The 6,000-nt window shown below is 61.1% G+C and overlaps 1 protein-coding gene across 2 annotated transcripts in view; it reads right to left on the reverse strand.

Moving 5' to 3' along the window:
- The window catches only part of KCNJ12 (potassium inwardly rectifying channel subfamily J member 12), a 43,029-nt gene extending 41,265 nt beyond the window's left edge, over positions 1–1,764 (reverse strand). Inside the window, exon 1 of one of the 2 annotated variants that reach the window (XM_033221043.1) lies at positions 1,239–1,764. The gene's annotated coding sequence lies outside the window, so the exon portion shown is untranslated. The remainder of the gene's footprint in view (positions 1–1,238) is intronic. The other variant, XM_033221115.1, reaches the window with a different exon arrangement.
- Between the last annotated feature and the right edge of the window lie 4,236 nt (positions 1,765–6,000).

Below are 6,000 nucleotides of genomic sequence, written 5' to 3' on the forward strand. Positions count from 1 at the left end.
CCTCTGGCATCTCAGAGGGGGCGAAGGCTAGGCCCAAGGCTAACGCCTCCCCGGTTCGCACCTTCCAAAGGCGGCTGCCGATTTCAACGGTGTGTGGGCGCCTCCGCGCTCTCGGAGACGGATACTGTGAACCCGGGTTTGGGGGCTCAGATGTGGGGGCCAGGAGGTCCCCCAGCGCTTTATTGCAGGGCGAACCTGGGTATAGAGGAGCAAAAAAGAAACTAGAAATGGCCACAGGCAGCGCGGCACTCTAAGATGGGAACGCCCCCTGGGAAATGGGGAGGGGGAGGTCCCAGGTGCCGGCGAGTCCAGGCTGTGAGGAGGCAGGAAAATCTCCCAGAACAAGACCGTCCCCAGAGAAACACTTTGACCCCCATTCCGATCACAGGTTTTAAAATATTCACATGACATGAGCACGCTGGATCAAAATCGAGGCACAGACACTCGCTTGGGCCTCAACTCCCATCTAAACCCCCCAAGAGCGCCCCACCCCAGCTGCCTCTGCCCAAGAGCCCCAGATTCCCGCTCCGCTCCCCCAGGGCACCCGGAGAGTCCATGCGCGCGCAGGGTGGACCCTGGCCCCGAAACCCGGAGCTTCTCAGCCAGCGGCCATCCCCTCGGAGATCAAGGCCGACTTCTAAAAGCAAAAGGGAGCCTCTGGACTTGGCTGACTTGCTGGCATGGAATCATTTCCAGAATATTTTTACTCCATTACAGCACGGGAGGTGAGAAAGAGACACGACTCCAAGGACCCGCAGGTCTCTGACGGGAGGCATTCTCTGGGTGGCTCATATAGCCCGGGCGCCCACCTCCGAGCCCCACCTCGATCGCGGGGTCTCCAGGAAGGTCACGCGTAGGACCCGTGCCGCGCGCCAGAGTGCTTCCGCACGCTCCCTCCCGAGCCCCCTCGTGCAAACCAGCCAGAGGGGGGCCGAGGACTCCTCAAAGTTTCCTGGAGCGCCCCCCAGGATGAAGGTTAGCCAGGAGCAAAGTTCCTTGTGGTGGTAGCCAGAGACATGGCAGGAAAAGAAAAGCTCGCAGTCAGCATTTCCTCCGATGTCTCACCAAGGGAGGAAAAAAAAATGAAAACGAGAGGAAGAAAACACCCTCCAGCTCCACCTTCCCTGTTGTTGCACCACCTCGTGCTCGCTCCGGACCGGGCTAGAGGCGGGGGGGCGGCCTGCAGGGAACTGGGGCCGGGCCCGGGAGGGACCATGCGCCCGCGGCCGCGCACTTACCTCGGTCAGTGGCCCGGGCGCGGCGCGCTCGGCGTCCTCCCAGCTCCGGGCGGCCGTTCCTGGCCCCGGCAGCTGCCGCGCTGGCTGCATCGCCGCCGCTGCCGCCACCGCCTCAGGGCAGCTCCCCGGGGCGCTCCATGCCAAGGGGCGCGTCCGTCCGCAAAGCGGATCGCCCTGGTCCAGCCACGGGTCGGGGGCGCGCGCCTGGACGGCGCCCCCGGCCGCTGGGCGCTCGCTCGGGCCGGGGCGGCTGGCGTTGGTCCCTCGGTCCGGCTGTGAGCACTGCCGGCCCACCCCCTCCCCCGCCGGCTGTTATCTGATCTCGGGCAGGGCCCGGCGAGCTCCCCTACGCCTGGGCGCCCCGCACCTCCGCTCAGGCTCCGACCGCGCCAGTCCCCCTCCCCCGGCTACTGTTCCCAGGGAGGCGGCAGCAGTGGCGGCGTGGCCCGGAGAAGACGGGAAGCGAGGAATGGAGGGCGAGGAGGCGGCGGGAGGCAGAGGCTCGGCGCGCACCCAGCTCAGCGCCTCGGTCCACCGGAGCTCAGCTCGGCAACTCCTCTAACTCTCCGCGGAAAGCACGCCCGCCCCGCGCCGCGCCGCGCCGCCGCTGCACCCGCCTACCACGGCTCCGGCCTGGCCCGGAGCCCCTCCTAGTCCCGGGCCGCCCCGTACACATACACCGCCAGCCACTTGCGCACTGGGACGCGCGCGCGCGCGCACACACACACACACACACACATCACACACACACACACACACACACACACACACACACACAGAGGCACGTCTTCCCGGGGACATGCGCGCACACACACATACACACACATGTAGGCACGTCCTCCGGGGGACACGCGTGCACGCACAGGTGCATGGCGGGCACACACACAGGCATAAACATACAGGATACATGCCCCTATAAGCATGATGTTCGCAGGTGCACAGGTGCACACTCGCTCATGTGCACATGCAGGATGGCATCTGCACGTGTGCATACGCACGCACAGGTCTAAGCTTGTGCATTCCCACAGAACCCTTTCCCCTTGCACACCAGGCACTCACCCTCTACACACACCATCCCACCCTAATAGCATTTTTCTCCTCTCCATCTTGAGCTGTTTGGCTTCTCCCATCTCCTGCCTTCTCTGTGCTCCTCCCTGGACCTCTCTCTGCCCACCCGATCCCCATGTGACCCCCTTCTCTTTGGAGCCCCTGTCTCTGGAGACCCAGGCTTTCTTCCCAACCTGTCCCCAAATGCCCTGCCCTCCCAGCCTTCTGAGGCCTATTGTCTGGTCCTCATATCTCTGAGCCTCCTGCAGGGGCCAAGCCTTTCATCCTGGCAGACAGACCTGCTCGCCTGTACACTGACCCAGGGAAACCCCATTTTGTCACCAGTCTGACCCCCAGCTCGGCCCTAGGGCCTCAGAATTGGGCCGAGGAGGCCAGTCTGTGCCCAGAGCATGAGCCTCAAAGGGCTCCTTGGCCCCCTTGGCCTCCAGCTTCCCCTTTAATGTGAAATATAATTATGTGTCTGCACAGCAGGGAGACTGGCTGCAGGATTCTAACCAAGGAGGACGGCTCTCTGGCCTGCGCCCAGATTGCTGGCGGCTCAGAGCAGAGTGATCTGCAGGCCCCACCAGCCCCAGGATCCTGGCCCCAAGCAGCCGGTGGGTGCAATCCAGCCCAGCACTCACCGACATCAGTCTGCCCCGGGTTTGAATCCCACCTCCTCAACTGACTAGCTGTGGAGACAGCTCACTTCACCACTCGGTGCCTCCGTTTCCCTGTTGTCAGTAGAACTCGCTACACTCATGGAGCTGTAGCAAAGATTAAATGAGATGAGTCTACCTAAAGTGCTTAGCACTTGACCTGACTGGTAAAACAGCCAGGCAGAGCGCTCAATATGTTCTGAGCTCTGTGCTGCAGACCCAGCTAGAATTATTTCATTACCACTGGGGCCCTCTGGGTTAGATAAGCTCCTTGGTTCCATTTTACAGATGAAGGAACTGAGGCACAAAGGGTTGGTCACTTGTTTAATTACAGAGCTACCAGATGGTGGAGCCAGCACTCAGAATCAGGTGTGTCCCCAACTTAGGGCTGCAGTGGAGAAAGAAGGGGCATCGCAGTAGCCTGCAGCCCCCATCCTGCCCTGCCTGGCGCACTGTGTCCTGGTTTCCTCCACCTCCTGGGAGAACAGCCTCCCAGGGGACCAAAAGCTCTCAGGAAACTTCCTCCTTCTCCCTCCAAGTGACCAAGGAGGGAAATGACTCAGCTCCCCACCTGCCCCTGCTCCATTTCCCAGATGGGGAAGCCCAAGTCAGCTGCGGAAGAAGCCTCGAACCAGCTCCCACCCTCAGAGGTCAGTCAGCTGTCCCAAGAGGAATGGGGCCTAAGACATCCCTCCCTTGAGGTCTTACTTTGGGGGCCCAAAGAGGGGCAAGAGAATGGACGGGAACACCTCAGGGCTCCTCTGGGTCTAAGATTCTGACAGCTCCTGGGACAAGGAGCTGTGCCCAGGGCATCCGCAAGCCTGGAACAGCCCAACACACACCACACACACACACACACACACACACACACACACAGGGCCCCTGCCCAGGGGCGCGCCACCCAAGATGGCCAGTGTGAGTCAGGCCAGGTCTCCGCCCCTCCCCAACCCCCACCCCAGAGCCATTATCAGACCCATTTCACAAAGAGGGCAAGTGTCTTGCCCTAGGTCACCCAGCAGAGAGGCAAGCCTGACTCCCTGGGCCACACCCTTGGGTTCCACATCCCACCCTCCCAACCCACTTGCAAGGTCAGAGTTCAATTCTTAATTGTAGTTGCAACCCATAAGCAGCCATTAAGGGACTCTCAAAGCAAAGCTCCTCTGCCAGGCCACTGGGCACTAGCCTCCCTCCAGGAGGAGCTGGGACACAGAGAGACAGGGATATGGGCAGATGTCTCTCTAAGCAGCTCACACATCTGCCCCAGGGATCCCCACGTGGGCAGAGGGGCTCACAGCCCTCCTGGGGTGCTGCCTGAAGCCAGAGCAGGGGACATCCTGCCCCCTATAGTCCTATAGTGTGGAGGGGGCAGTGTTGAGAGTGGCTGGGTGAGGCCAAATGGACTGAGCCCAGTGCCAACACTGCCCAGCAGGGGACCTGGGACACGTCCCCTGCTGAGGCCCCGCTTCCCTCTCTGTAACATGGGGGTGATAGCGACAGCCGAGGCCGTGAGAGTAGTAACTCCCTGGCACAGCCATGGGAGAAGCCAAGGAGATGAACAGCAGTCAGCTGTTCCACCACACATCTACCTTCCCAACGCCCCAAACTATGTGCCCTGCACCTGGCTTTCCCTTGATCCCAGATTCTTTCTTCCCCTCCAGGATGGGAGCTTCTCCTAGACCGGGGAGAGACCGAGGCTTGTTTGCAGCCCAGTCTCTCCCAGCTTCGGGTGGGCGTGTTGGCTGTTCAAGACGCCTTTGCATATCTGAGTGTCCTCGGAGCCACAGGCCCAGGAAACAGAAGAGCTCCTCAGCTCATTTGGAATCATGCCTTTGTTTTGAGGAAAGCAAGGCCCAGAGAGGGGAGGTTGCCGCTATGACCACTAAGCTGTCCAGGGCAGGTGTCCCGAAGGCTGATTTTGCTGCCCTGTGTGTAGGAGCCCCAGAGCTGCAGCCTCTTGACAGCAGCTGCCAGCTCTTGTGGTAGTCACATCTTGATGCCACAATGCCGATGCGCTTGTGGGAGGCATAAGTCCATCACCGAGTGAGATGTGAAAACCACATGGCCCTTCCCCGGCGGCTTTGCTCGTCCCGCAGGCAGCTGCACCCAGTGACCCCATAGTCCCAGCATCTCCTCCCGTCCAAAATGCCTCCTCCCAAGAGCCCACTGAGACTTCCCCTGCCCACCCTAGACCTTGGCCCGGCTTTGGCCCTCACGTCCTCCCACCATCAAAATGTAAAATGAGCTCTCAGCACGCCCAGTTTAACCCTTCTAGGAGCAATAGCCAAAGTCCGTGAGGCCCCAGACACCGTCCCGGTCAGCCACTCTCTTCTGAACACACTGGCCATCCAGGCCCTTGGACAGCAGGAATCTGATTCTGTCACTGGGCCTTGGTGCCTGCCTCCCCCTCAATCAGGAACACTGTCTCTCTGAACTGCCCTAAGCAGCTGTGACGGCATGTCTGTGAGAGGCCTGCCGACCACCAGGACTCACCTGCTGTGCCCAGCTTGCTTTCTTCCGTGGCTGGCCACTCTCTAAGGTGTCTGGCTCACTGTCATCTCCCCCACCATCATGGCACCTCCATGAGGGCGGGAGCGTGTCCTTCAGGCATGTCTGCAGCCCAGGACCTCGCACGCTGAGGGCTTGCAGTGAGTGCAGAGCAAGTGCCAACAGACCCGGCTCAGGAACGTCTCATCCATGAGGGATTCTGCCGCCCTGCTCTGCGCAGCTTGGCTCTTATAGCCACTCCCAACTCCACCTGCACCATCACACAGCCATGCCGGCCCCTGCAATCACAGGCTGTCTGTCAACACAAGCCTTGCCCCCTCCTCCAGGCAGGTGGCCAGGGTCTGGGTCTTACCCTGCCTCCCACCCCCACCCACCATAAAGCCAGCAGGAGGACCTGTGCGGGCTGGTTCTGGGGATATGGACTTCTGGTGGAGTTGCTTTCCACCTGACCTGGGTCCACACGCTGGCTGGACAAGGTAGAAAGAGGCTCTGTCACTCAGGCAGTGAGCCACAGAGCAAAGATCAGTTCCAGCAGCCCTGCCCTCAGCCCA

This window comes from Trachypithecus francoisi, unplaced genomic scaffold (genome assembly GCF_009764315.1).
Source record: "Trachypithecus francoisi isolate TF-2019V2 unplaced genomic scaffold, Tfra_2.0 Contig00073, whole genome shotgun sequence".
NCBI classification, from domain to species: Eukaryota; Metazoa; Chordata; class Mammalia; order Primates; family Cercopithecidae; genus Trachypithecus; species Trachypithecus francoisi.